Source organism: Staurois parvus, unplaced genomic scaffold (assembly GCF_062004578.1).
Source record: "Staurois parvus isolate SC_StPar_1 unplaced genomic scaffold, SC_StPar_1.0 ptg003424l, whole genome shotgun sequence".
In the NCBI taxonomy this organism is placed as follows: Eukaryota; Metazoa; Chordata; class Amphibia; order Anura; family Ranidae; genus Staurois; species Staurois parvus.
Genome location: NW_028321220.1, coordinates 1 through 13,479, shown reverse-complemented (window position 1 = coordinate 13,479; position 13,479 = coordinate 1). Strand labels below are relative to the sequence as shown.

The 13,479-nt window shown below is 51.0% G+C and overlaps 1 pseudogene across 1 annotated transcript; it reads right to left on the bottom strand.

Annotated features, from left to right (window-relative positions):
* Positions 1-4,761: 4,761 nt before the first annotated feature.
* On the bottom strand, positions 4,762-12,346 carry LOC149428188 (sesquipedalian-1-like; annotated as a pseudogene). Its single transcript, XR_016310845.1, has 2 exons — positions 12,132-12,346; positions 4,762-5,848 (listed from the first exon to the last, which is right to left on the bottom strand). The product of XR_016310845.1 is annotated as a sesquipedalian-1-like (transcript).
* Positions 12,347-13,479: the final 1,133 nt, after the last annotated feature.

The following is a 13,479-nucleotide window of genomic DNA, read 5'->3' as shown; positions in this document are numbered from 1 at the left end:
CTCTGCTCCATCCCCCTGACCTCTCTGCTCCATCCCTTTTGGCCCCCCTTCACGCTCTGGCCCCCCTTCACTCTCTGGTCTCTGCTTCATTCCTTTGATCCTCCTTCACCCTCTGGTCTCTGCTCCGTTTTTCTGGTCCCCTTTCACCCTCTGACTTCTGCTCCATCCCTCTGGTCCCCCTTCACCCTCTGATTTCTGCGTCATTCCTTTGATCCCTCTTCACTCTCTGGTCTCTGCTTCATTCCCCCTTCACCCTCCGGTTTCTTCTTCATTCTACTGATCCCCCTTCACCCTCTGTCCTCTGCCACCCTCTGGTCTCTTATCATGCCCTACTCCCTCTCCACCCCCTTGCTCTCTCTACCACAGCTCTGCTCCAGTCCCTTTGTACCTTCTTTGTTGTCCTTAGTGGTTTGCATGATACATTTCATATGGGCCACACCAGTGTGCGGCAGCTTCTCCTGCACTGAAGATTGGAACTGGATCATATTTAATATTATGGCTGTGTGAGGATTGAGGGGACAGTGTGTATGAGGGGGTCAACCTGCATTGCTGTTACTCCTCATCCTTGGCTACAACATTACAGAGATCTAACCCTAAACTGAGTGTCGTCTCGTCATTCCCACCGTAGGGGGCATCCAGTCCGAGTGGAGTTTTCTTCCCCTAACAGGTCAGTCATGGACGTTTGTGAGGCACCTGGCCACCATCTCTCTCAACAGATCATAAAAGATGATACAGGGGTGTGGAAATTGTTTTTAAAAACTACTTGTTTGGGCACTAAATTGGTGCGCCAATGTACTTGTCCCTCATGACCCTGTACTTGTCCCTCAAGACAGTCTACTTGTCCCTCATGGCCCTCTACCTGTCCCACATGACCATCTACTTGTCCCTCATGACCCTCTACGTGTCCCTCTACCTGTCCCTCAAGACCGTCTATGTATCCCTCAAGACCGTCTATGTATCCCTCATGACCCTCTACTTGTCCCTCATGACCCTCTACTTGTCCCTCATGACCCTCTATGTATCCCTCATGACCCTCTATGTATCCCTCATGACCATCTACTTGACCCTCTACTTGTCCCTCATGACCCTCTATGTATCCCTCATGACCCTCTATGTATCCCTCATGACCATCTACTTGACCCTCTACTTGTCCCTCATGACCCTCTATGTATCCCTCATGACCATCTACTTGACCCTCTACTTGTCCCTCATGACCCTCTATGTATCCCTCATGACCATCTACTTGTCCCTCATGACCCTCTATGTATCCCTCATGACCATCTACTTGACCCTCATGACCCTCTACGTGTCCCACTTGACCCTCTACTTGTCCCTCATGACCCTCTACGTGTCCCACTTGACCCTCTACTTGTCCCTCATGACCCTCTACTTGTCCCTCATGACCCTCTACGTGTCCCACTTGACCCTCTACGTGTCCCTCATGACCCTCTACTTGTCCTTCATGACCCTCTACGTGTTCCACTTGACCCTCTACTTGTCCAGATGAAAAAAAATGTTTTCAACCAAAACCATATTTAAATCAGAGGTGATATTGGGAATGTTTTAAAAACAAAAGAGGGTTATGGCGACTTAAATGTGTAACATTTTTAACATTGTGCTGTTTATCTCCCCCCCCCCCCCCCAGCCTGGCTATAGGACCGCGCCTGGGGACGAGTAGGGAGGGGAGAGACCTTGCAGTGTAATGAGCACCGATTTGGCTGCTCCTCAAGAAAGGGGCGTGTCCAGCTCATCCTTTATCCCTTTTGCTCCCAGAGCCGTTTTTGTGTTTTTTGCACAAGATTAAAAAAATCATTTTTGGCCTGAATATGACCTAAAACCCCCAAACATGAGATATTTCCTGAAATCAGAGACCCGAGAGAATAAAAGTGCTAGTTCCAAGTTTTTATGTCGTATGATATTGCTGCAAAATTTCAGTAAAAATACAAGTACGTTAATTCTAGGGCACAAAAAAGCAATAAATGGCCCTATTTTTATGTAAAATATAACACACAGGTTGTAGCGAGTAAATAGATACCCAACATGTCAAACCTGAACTCTGTGTGATGGCGAGGAACTTCAGTACCCTATATTTTCTATAGGTGATGCTTCCATAGCCCCCTATAGGTCACCAGTATGGTGTACGGAGGAGGCCTGGAATCATCGCTGTCATCCTGGCGTGTGCGGAGATATGTAACGCGTGTCGCAGTCGATGTTTACATGTGTAGGTGTCCCAGGGTGTGCTTTTACGTTTAGGTGTAACTTTTAATTTTTTAACAAAAGTATATATTTTTCACACTTTATTATGTTTTCATCACATAGGACAACGTCCCCAATGTGATGATATTTGGTGACAGGTTCTCTTTGAGACATTCAAGGTCTAAAAGACCCCCTGTGCCCCCCCCCCTACACTGAATGTAAAGCAGAGCACATCCCACTGCATTACATTTAGTGAATCTCTCAAAGGGGACCCGGAAGTGACATCATAACGTCACTTCTGGGTCAGGACAAGGAGAGGGGAATGGACGTGTCCACTCTCCTCCCTCCCCTCTAGCTGACGGCCCGCAGATGGGCAAGCGGAGCCCGAGAGATAGTGGGCGGAGGGAGGTTCACATGAGGGGGAGGAGAGGCTGGCGCTGTGTGGAAGCAATCGGCGGCAGCACTGCTTCCTCCTGACAGGTGAGTCCTCTGCAGTAGGGCTAAAGGTAGAAAAAAAAACGACCTTCCCGGCGCCCGGAACTACATGTCCCCAAATCGGGCGATAGGGATCCAACATCCCTGCGATAAGATGTCACCAGCACTCCAGATAAATGTAGATCACATTTACTATGACGACGTCATCACGCAAGGCAAAAGAATACCAATATGTTGAGGCCCCAAAGAATGCCTCCGCAAGGCAACATAGTGACGCATGAAAGGAAGGAACCTGCCAAGGTCCCTACATGTCTGGATTCTGACTTACTTGACACCATAATCAATGTGATCCACATTCCGGTCAGTGCAGGTGACTTCCTCTCGTCCTCCCTGGTTTTGGCACCACCATTTTGTTTCATACAATTGTCTTTTTATTAAGAATGTAGACAGTACAGAAGTGAGCACACAAAGAACAAGGACCTCTTCCAATATATCGAGATACACAAGCAATAGTCCCATATTTGGAGTGACCGCAGCGGGGCAAGGTGATTGGTCACTCCAGCAGTGTACTGTGAGAAGGTGCGTTTGCCCCATTCTCACTACCCGGGGCAGGAAGGTAAGTGAAGGGAACGTTATACCCAGAGATGTCAACATACCTAGATGGTGGGGCTCTGGTGATCTTCAGAGATTGGCCATTCCTAGGGCCACAAAGCCTTCTCATCAAAATCAAAAAATTGGAGGGGGAACCAAGGAGGAGGACATTCCTGGACGTTTAGACCTCTTGTGTCCCCTGTAGCCCTGAGTGGTACCTCCCAATAACCTCCATGGTGCTATGCCATCCTGCAATGGGTAGAGGTCAAGGGGAGGATAGTGGGAGGGGGAACCTAGGACATGGACATTCCTGGAAATGTTGGTCTTCTGTGTCCCCAGCAGCTCTGAGTGGTTCCTCCTACCACCCCCTATGTCACTTCTGTATTCTGTGATAGGTGGAGGTCAGAAGGAGGAGCCACTAAGAAGAGTGAATCGAGCAGATGGACATTCCTGGAAGTGTCGATCTGTGTCCTCTGCAGCTCTGAGAGGTTCCTCCCACCAACACCCCCATAACTGCTATCCTGCAATGGGTGGAGGTCAGAGAAAGGAACCGCTGAGATCTGCAGGGGAGCCGAAGAGATGCATATCCATGGAAGTGTTGGTCTTCTGTCTTCCCTGCAGTTCTGAGTGGTTCCTCCCACCAAACCCTATGTCTCTTTACTGTATCAGGTGGAGGTCAGAGGGAGGAGCCACTGAACTGGAGAGAGGACCAAGGAGATGGACATGGGCGCTCCCATCAACCCTCATATAACTATACTATCCTGCAACGGGTGGAGGTCAGAGAAAGGAACCACTGAGATCGGGGGGGGGGGGGGGGCAAGGAGATGGACATTGCTGGAAGTGTTGGTCTTCTGTGTCTCCTGCAGCTCTGAGTGGTACCTCCCAATAACCTCCATGGTGCTATGCGATCCTGCAATGGGTAGAGGTCAAGGGGAGGATAGTGGGAGGGGGGAACCTAGGACATGGACATTCCTGGAAATGTTGGTCTTCTGTGTCCCCAGCAGCTCTAAGTGGTTCCTCCCACCAACCCCCGCATAACTGCTATCCTGCAATGGGTGGAGGTCAGAGAAAGGAAACACTGAGATCTGGGGGGGGGGGGGGGGGACAAGGAGATGGACATTGCTGAAAGTGTTGGTCTTCTGTGTCCCTGCAGCTCTGAGTGGTTCCTCCCACTACCCCCTATGTCACTACTGTATTCTGTGATAGGTGGAGGTCAGAAGGAGGAGCCACTAAGAAGAGTGATTTGAGGAGATGGACATTCCTGGAAGTGTCTATCTGTGTCCTCTGCAGCTCTGAGAGGTTCCTCCCACCAACCCCCCTCATAACTGCTATCCTGCAATGGGTGGAGGTCAGAGGGAGGAACCACTGAGAACTGGAGAGAAAATCGAGGAGATGGACATTGCTGGAAGTGTCAGTCTTCTGTCTCTCCTGAAGCTCTGATTGGTTCCACTCACTGACCCCATGTCCCCCTACAGTATCCTGGGATAGGTGGAGGGCAGAGGGAGGAACCCATGAGAGGTGGGCAGTGAGGACCATGGACATTCTGGGAAGTGTTAGGAGCTCCTCCTGCCAAGCCCAATGTCCCTACTGTATTCTGTAATCGGGGGAACCACTAGGGAAGAAGTGGGGGGATGGATACTCCATGAAGTTTTGGCTCCCTGGTGGACTTTGGGGGATGGTTCCTCACCAATGGAGTGTTCAGGGTCATGAAATAGATGGCTGTGTTGATTGGTCCTTGCACCCCTCTGTGCTGGTGGTACTATATGGGTCCCACTCTGCAGAGCCATCTTGTTTCCAGGAAGACATCTTCCATAAAAGTCGTATTGGGCCATACAGGGGAGGGGAATGGAAGCTGGGAGAAGACAGGGACAGATATAACTCATGGCACCACACCAGCGTCTCGTCGTAGGAAAGGTCACGGGGGTGAAGGTTTGTCTTGGTACCATGTTGTAGGAACAGTGTGATTTCTTCCATAATCCAATGGGGGACAGGTTCTCTTCAATGTTGTCAGACGTCCTCCCGCCTCCAGGTGAAATGATTGGATCCCATCAGTGATGGTGTCACACAATGTTTTTTTTTTTTTGGCACCTAATATTCAGTTCATGAAAAGTCGATGAGGTTGTTGCCCTTCAGTGATTGGATTTCCTTTCCCAACCAAATGATGCAGAACCCCAAACTCCGCCTTCCATTGTGGCTCCTCAGAGGTGGAGCCTCCAGTCTGTATGGATTTCTGTTCAATTTGGCCTTGTGTGAGACTCAGATATTGGCTGCGCAGCTCATCGAGGAGAGCCTTGGTGTACCCGAGGTTGGCACTGAGCAACGCCCGCACCCATAGCTCCAGGTCCCTCTGGCTCTCAGCCGCCATTTTGTACACGCGAGACACTGAGCAGATGGAGAAGGCGTATCCCAGTTTAGAGTTCCTTAAAGTGACGGAACTTCCCTCTAAGAGTATCAGGCCAAGAGGCTGGGGGTCTCCCTGGCGTTCCCAGTAGAAGAGCAGATTTCCACAGAGCAGGAACCAGCGGCGGTGGTAGGAGGCATGGCGACTGCCCTTCTTCAGCAAGTAGCCTTCCTTCTCTGCAGGTGAACAGGCAAGCCGAGAACTGCTGTCCAGCTTCATGGGCCCCTAAAAGAGACAACATGTAAGAGAAAGACAAGGCTGGCCCCACCCTGACCTCTGACCTTGGGGTACAGTCCTACAACATCCATGGTGTCACAGAGATACTGGCCCCACCTGACCTCTGACCTTGGGGTACAGTCCTACAACGTCCATGGTGTCACAGAGATACTGGCCCCACCTGACCTCTGACCTTGGGGTACAGTCCTACAACGTCCATGGTGTCACAGAGATACTGGCCCCACCTGACCTCTGACCTTGGGGTACAGTCCTACAACGTCCATGGTGTCACAGAGATACTGGCCCCACCTGACCTCTGACCTTGGGGTACAGTCCTACAACGTCCATGGTGTCACAGAGATACTGGCCCCACCTGACCTCTGACCTTGGGGTACAGTCCTACAACGTCCATGGTGTCACATAGAGATACTGCCCAACCTGACCTCTGACCTGTCTGATCTCTGACAGTCTCTCCTCTCCTCTGATCTCTGACAGTCTCTCCTCTCCCTGATCTCTGACAGTCTCTCCTCCTGTCTGATCTCTGACAGTCTCTCCTCTCCTCTGATCTCTGACAGTCCTCTCCTCTCCTCTGATCTCTGACAGTCTCTCCTCTCCCTGATCTCTGACAGTCTCTCCTCCCGTCTGATCTCTGACAGTCTCTCCTCTCCTCCGATCTCTGACAGTCTCTCCTCCCATCTGATCTCTGACAGTCTCTCCTCTCCTCTGATCTCTGAAAGTCTCTCCTCTTCCTGATCTCTGACAGTCTCTCCTCCCCTCTGATCTCGGACAGTCTCTCCTCTGATCTCTGAAAGGTCTCTCCTCTGATCTCTGAAAGTCTCTCCTCTGATCTCTGACAGTCTCTCCTCTGATCTCTGACAGTCTCTCCTCTTTTCTGACAGTCTCTCCTCTGATCTCTGTCATTCTCTCCTCTCCCTGATCTCTGACAGTATCTCCTCTCCTCCGAACTCCGACAGTCTCTCCTCTCCACTGATCTCTGACAGTCTCTCCTCTCCTTTGATCTCTGACAGTCACTCTTCTCCTCTGATCTCTGACACTCTCTCTTCCCCTCTATTCTCTGACAGTCTCTCCTCCTTTCTGATCTCTGACAGTCTCTCCTCTCCTCTGATCTCTGACACTCTCTCCTCTCCTCTGATCTCTGACACTCTCTCCTCTCCTCTGATCTCCGACACTCTCTCCTCTCCTCTGATCTCCGACACTCTCTCCTCTCCTCCGATCTCCGACACTCTCTCCTCTCCTCCGATCTCCGACACTCTCTCCTCTCCTCCGATCTCCGACACTCTCTCCTCTCCTCCGATCTCCGACACTCTCTCCTCTCCCTGATCTCCGACAATCTCTCCTCTCCCTGATCTCCGACAGTCTCTCCTCTCCCTGAACTCCGACAGTCTCTCCTCCTGTCTGAACTCTGACAGTCTCTCCTGCCCTTGGATCTCTGACAGTCTCTCCTCTCCACTGATCTCTGACAGTCTCTCTTCCCTCTATTCTCTGACAGTCTCTCCTCCTTTCTGATCTCTGACAGTCTCTCCTCTCCTGGATCTCTGACAGTCTTTCCTCTCCCTCATCTCTGACAGTCTCTCCTCCCCTCAGATCTCTGACAGTCTCTCCTCTCCTCTGATCTCTGACAGTCTCTCCTCCATTCTGATCTCTAACAGTCTCTCCTCCATTCTGATCTCTAACAGTCTCTCCTCTACTCTGATCTCTGACAGTCTCTCCTCTCCTCTGATCTCTGACAGTCTCTCCTCCCCTCTATTCTCTGACAGTCTCTCCTCCTTTCTGGTCTCTGACAGTCTCTCTTTTAGTCTCTCCTCTGATCTCTGACAGTCTCTCCTCTCCTCTGATCTCTGACAGTCTCTCCTCTCCTCTGATCTCTGACAGTCTCTCCTCTCCTCTGATCTCTGACAGTCTCTCCTCTCCTCTGATCTCTGACAGTCTCTCCTCTCCTCTGATCTCTGACAGTCTCTCCTCTCCTCTGATCTCTGACAGTCTCTCCTCCCCTCTGATCTCTGACACTCTCTCCTCTCCTCTAATCTCTGACAGTCTCTCCTCTCTAATCTCTGACAATCTCTCCTCTCCTCTGACAGTCTCTCCTCCGTTCTGATCTCAAACAGTCTATCCTCTCCTGATCTCTGACATTCTCTCCTCTGATCTCTGAAAGTCTCTCCTCCCATCTGATCTCTGACAGTCTCTCCTCTGATCTCTGACAGTCTCTCCTCTGATCTCTGACAGTCTCTCCTCTGATCTCTGACAGTCTCTCCTCTCCTCTGATCTCTGACAGTCTCTCCTCTCCTCTGATCTCTGACACTCTCTCCTCTCCTCTAATCTCTGACAGTCTCTCCTCTCTAATCTCTGACAATCTCTCCTCTCCTCTGACAGTCTCTCCTCCGTTCTGATCTCAAACAGTCTATCCTCTCCCTGATCTCTGACATTCTCTCCTCTGATCTCTGACAGTCTCTCCTCTGATCTCTGACAGTCTCTCCTCCCATCTGATCTCTGACAGTCTCTCCTCTGATCTCTGACAGTCTCTCCTCTCCTCTGATCTCTGACAGTCTCTCTCTCCTCTGACAGTCTCTCCTCTCCTCTGATCTCTGACAGTCTCTCCTCCCCTCTGATCTATGACACTCTCTCCTCCCCTCTGATCTATGACAGTCTCTCCTCCCCTCTATTCTCTGACAGTCTCTCCTCCTTTCTGGTCTCTGAGAGTCTCTCCTTTCCCTGATCTCTGACAGTCTTTCTTCTCCTCTCCTCTGACCGTCTCTCCTCTGTTCTGATCTCTAACAGTCTCTCCTCTCCCTGATCTCTGAATGTCTCTCCTCTCCTCTGATCTCTGACAGTCTCTCCTCTCCTCTGATCTCTGACAGTCTCTCCTCTCCTCTGATCTCTGACAGTCTCTCCTCTCCTCTGATCTCTGACAGTCTCTCCTCTCCTCTGATCTCTGACAGTCTCTCCTCTCCTCTGATCTCTGACAGTCTCTCCTCTCCTCTGATCTCTGACAGTCTCTCCTCTCCTCTGATCTCTGACAGTCTCTCCTCCGATCTCTGACAGTCTCTCCTCCGATCTCTGACAGTCTCTCCTCCGATCTCTGACAGTCTCTCCTCCGATCTCTGACAGTCTCTCCTCCGATCTCTGACAGTCTCTCCTCCGATCTCTGACAGTCTCTCCTCTCCTCTGATCTCTGACAGTCTCTCCTCTCCTCTGATCTCTGACAGTCTCTCCTCTCCTCTGATCTCTGACAGTCTCTCCTCTCCTCTGATCTCTGACAGTCTCTCCTCTTCTCCGATCTCTGACAGTCTCTCCTCTTCTCCGATCTCTGACAGTCTCTCCTCTTCTCCGATCTCTGACAGTCTCTCCTCCGATCTCTGACAGTCTCTCCTCCGATCTCTGACAGTCTCTCCTCCGATCTCTGACAGTCTCTCCTCCGATCTCTGACAGTCTCTCCTCCGATCTCTGACAGTCTCTCCTCCGATCTCTGACAGTCTCTCCTCCGATCTCTGACAGTCTCTCCTCTCCTCCGATCTCTGACAGTCTCTCCTCTCCTCCGATCTCGACAGTCTCTCCTCTCCTCTGATCTCTGACAGTCTCTCCTCTCCTCCGATCTCTGACAGTCTCTCCTCTTCTCCGATCTCTGACAGTCTCTCCTCTTCTCCGATCTCTGACAGTCTCTCCTCCGATCTCTGACATTCTCTCCTCCGATCTCTGACATTCTCTCCTCCGATCTCTGACATTCTCTCCTCCGATCTCTGACATTCTCTCCTCCGATCTCTGACATTCTCTCCTCCGATCTCTGACAGTTTCTCCTCTGATCTCTGACAGTTTCTCCTCTCCTCTGATCTCTGACAGTCTCTCCTCTCCTCTGATCTCTGACACTCTCTCCTCTCCTCTGATCTCTGACAGTCTCTCCTCTGATCTCTGACAGTCTCTCCTCTGATCTCTGACAGTCTCTCCTCTGATCTCTGACAGTTTCTCCTCTCCTCTGATCTCTGACAGTCTCTCCTCCCCTCTGATCTCTGACAGTCTCTCCTCTCCTCTGATCTCTGACAGTCTCTCCTCCCATCTGATCTCTGACAGTCTCTCCTCTCCTCAGATCTCTGACAGTCCTCGCCTCTGATCTCTGACAGTCTCGCCTCTGATCTCTGACAGTCTCGCCTCTGATCTCTGACAGTCTCGCCTCTGATCTCTGACAGTCTCTCCTCTCCTCTGATCTCTGACAGTCTCTCCTCTGATCTCTGACAGTCTCTCCTCTGATCTCTGACAGTCTCTCCTCTGATCTCTGACAGTCTCTCCTCTGATCTCTGACAGTCTCTCCTCTGATCTCTGACAGTCTCTCCTCTGATCTCTGACAGTCTCTCCTCTCCTCTGATCTCTGACAGTCTCTCCTCTCCTCTGATCTCTGACAGTCTCTCCTCTCCTCTGATCTCTGACAGTCTCTCCTCTCCTCTGATCTCTGACAGTCTCGCCTCTCCTCTGATCTCTGACAGTCTCTCCTCTCCTCTGATCTCTGACAGTCTCGCCTCTCCTCTGATCTCTGACAGTCTCTCCTCTCCTCTGATCTCTGACAGTCTCGCCTCTCCTCTGATCTCTGACAGTCTCTCCTACCATCTGATCTCTGACAGTCTCTCCTCTCCCTGATCTCTGACAGTCTCTCCTCCCATCTGATCTCTGACAGTCTCTCCTCCCATCTGATCTCTGACAGTCTCTCCTCCCATCTGATCTCTGACAGTCTCTCCTCCCATCTGATCTCTGACAGTCTCTCCTCCCATCTGATCTCTGACAGTCTCTCCTCTCCTCTGATCTCTGACAGTCTCTCCTCTCCTCTGATCTCTGACAGTCTCGCCTCTCCTCTGATCTCTGACAGTCTCTCCTCTCCTCTGATCTCTGACAGTCTCGCCTCTCCTCTGATCTCTGACAGTCTCTCCTACCATCTGATCTCTGACAGTCTCTCCTCTCCCTGATCTCTGACAGTCTCTCCTCCCATCTGATCTCTGACAGTCTCTCCTCCCATCTGATCTCTGACAGTCTCTCCTCCCATCTGATCTCTGACAGTCTCTCCTCCCATCTGATCTCTGACAGTCCTCTCCTCCCATCTGATCTCTGACAGTCTCTCCTCCCATCTGATCTCTGACAGTCTCTCCTCTCCCTGATCTCTGACAGTCTCTCCTCCCCTCTGATCTCTGACAGTCTCTCCTCTCCCTGATCTCTGACAGTCTCTCCTCTCCTCTGATCTCTGACAGTCTCTCCTCTCCTCTGATCTCTGACAGTCTCTCCTCTCCTCTGATCTCTGACAGTCTCTCCTCTGATCTCTGACAGTCTCTCCTCTCCTCTCTGACAGTCTCTCGTCCCATCTGATCTCTGACAGTCTCTCCACTGATCTCTGACAGTCTCTCCTCCCCTCTATTCTCTGACAGTCTCTCCTCCTTTCTGGTCTCTGACAGTCTCTCCTCTCCTCTGATCTCTGACAGTCTCTCCTCTCCTCTGATCTCTGACAGTCTCTCCTCTCCTCTGATCTCTGACAGTCTCTCCTCTCCTCTGATCTCTGACAGTCTCGCCTCTCCTCTGATCTCTGACAGTCTCTCCTCTGATCTCTGACAGTCTCTCCTCTGATCTCTGACAGTCTCTCCTCTGATCTCTGACAGTTTCTCCTCTGATCTCTGACAGTTTCTCCTCCCCTCTGATCTCTGACAGTCTCTCCTACCATCTGATCTCTGACAGTCTCTCCTCTCCCTCATCTCTGACAGTCTCTCCTCTCCCTGATCTCTGACAGTCTCTCCTCTCATCTCTAATCTCTGACAGTCTCTCCTCTCATCTCTAATCTCTGACAGTCTCTCCTCTGATCTCTGACAGTCTCTCCTCTCCTCTGATCTCTGACAGTCTCTCCTCTCCTCTGATCTCTGACAGTCTCTCCTCTCATCTCTAATCTCTGACAGTCTCTCCTCTGATCTCTGACAGTTTCTCCTCCCCTCTGATCTCTGACAGTCTCTCCTCTGATCTCTGACAGTCTCTCTTACCATCTGATCTCTGACAGTCTCTCCTCTCCCTGATCTCTGACAGTCTCTCCTCTCATCTCTAATCTCTGACAGTCTCTCCTCTGATCTCTGACAGTTTCTCCTCCCCTCTGATCTCTGACAGTCTCTCCTCTGATCTCTGACAGTCTCTCTTACCATCTGATCTCTGACAGTCTCTCCTCTCCCTGATCTCTGACAGTCTCTCCTCTCCTCTCATCTCTGACAGTCTCTCCTCTCCTCTCATCTCTGACAGTCTCTCCTCTCCTTGTACTCACCTTGTTATAGGCCGTCTCTCTTGGCTGTCTCTTGTTATGTACGAGAGTCTCCTCTGCTTGCTCTCTGATCTGCGGTCTCTTCTTTATCTTGTATCTCTCTTCCTGTAGTGGTGATCTGTATCCTGCAGGTGTGGGTGTGTCTGAGCTCTCACCTGCTGGACGCACCTGGGGAGCAGTGCACTCTGGGATTGGAGTCCAGCCTGCAGTCTCTTGGTTGTCTCTATAAAAGCAGAAGCTGTCTCCGAGTCACTCAGTTCCCACTTCTCTGCCCATCCCCCACCCAACCGTTTCCACTTATATATATATATACACTATATTACCCCAAGTATTGTCCCCCCCCCCGTATATACACTATATTGCCCCAAGTATTGTCCCCGCCCCCGTAATATACACTATATTGCCCCAAGTATTGTCCCCCCCCATATATACACTATATTGCCCCAAGTATTGTCCCCCCCCCGTATATACACTACATTGCCCCAAGTATTGTCCCCGCCCCCCCGTATATACACTATATTGCCCCAAGTATTGTCCCCCCCCCCCGTATATACACTATATTGCCCCAAGTATTGTCCCCCCCCCCGTATATACACTATATTGCCCCAAGTATTGTCCCCGCCCCCCGTATATACACTATATTGCCCCAAGTATTGTCCCCCCCCCGTATATACACTATATTGCCCCAAGTATTGTCCCCGCCCCCCGTATATACACTATATTGCCCCAAGTATTGTCCCCGCCCCCCCGTATATACACTATATTGCCCCAAGTATTGTCCCCCCCCCCCCGTATATACACTATATTGCCCCAAGTATTGTCACCCCCCCCCCGTATATACACTATATTGCCCCAAGTATTGTCCCCGCCCCGCCCCCCGTATATACACTATATTGCCCCAAGTATTGTCCCCCCCCCGTATATACACTATATTGCCCCAAGTATTGTCCCCCCCCCGTATATACACTATATTGCCCCAAGTATTGTCCCCGCCCCCCCGTATATACACTATATTGCCCCAAGTATTGTCCCCGCCCCCCCCGTATATACACTATATTGCCCCAAGTATTGTCCCCCCCCCCGTATATACACTATATTGCCCCAAGTATTGTCCCCCGCCCCCCGTATATACACTATATTACCCCAAAGTATTGTCCCCCCCCCGTATATACACTATATTGCCCCAAGTATTGTCCCCGCCCCCCCGTATATACACTATATTACCCCAAGTATTGTCCCCCCCCCGTATATACACTATATTGCCCCAAGTGTTGTCCCGCCCCCCGTATATACACTATATTGCCCCAAGTGTTGTCCCCGCCCCCCGTATATACACTATATTGCACCAAGT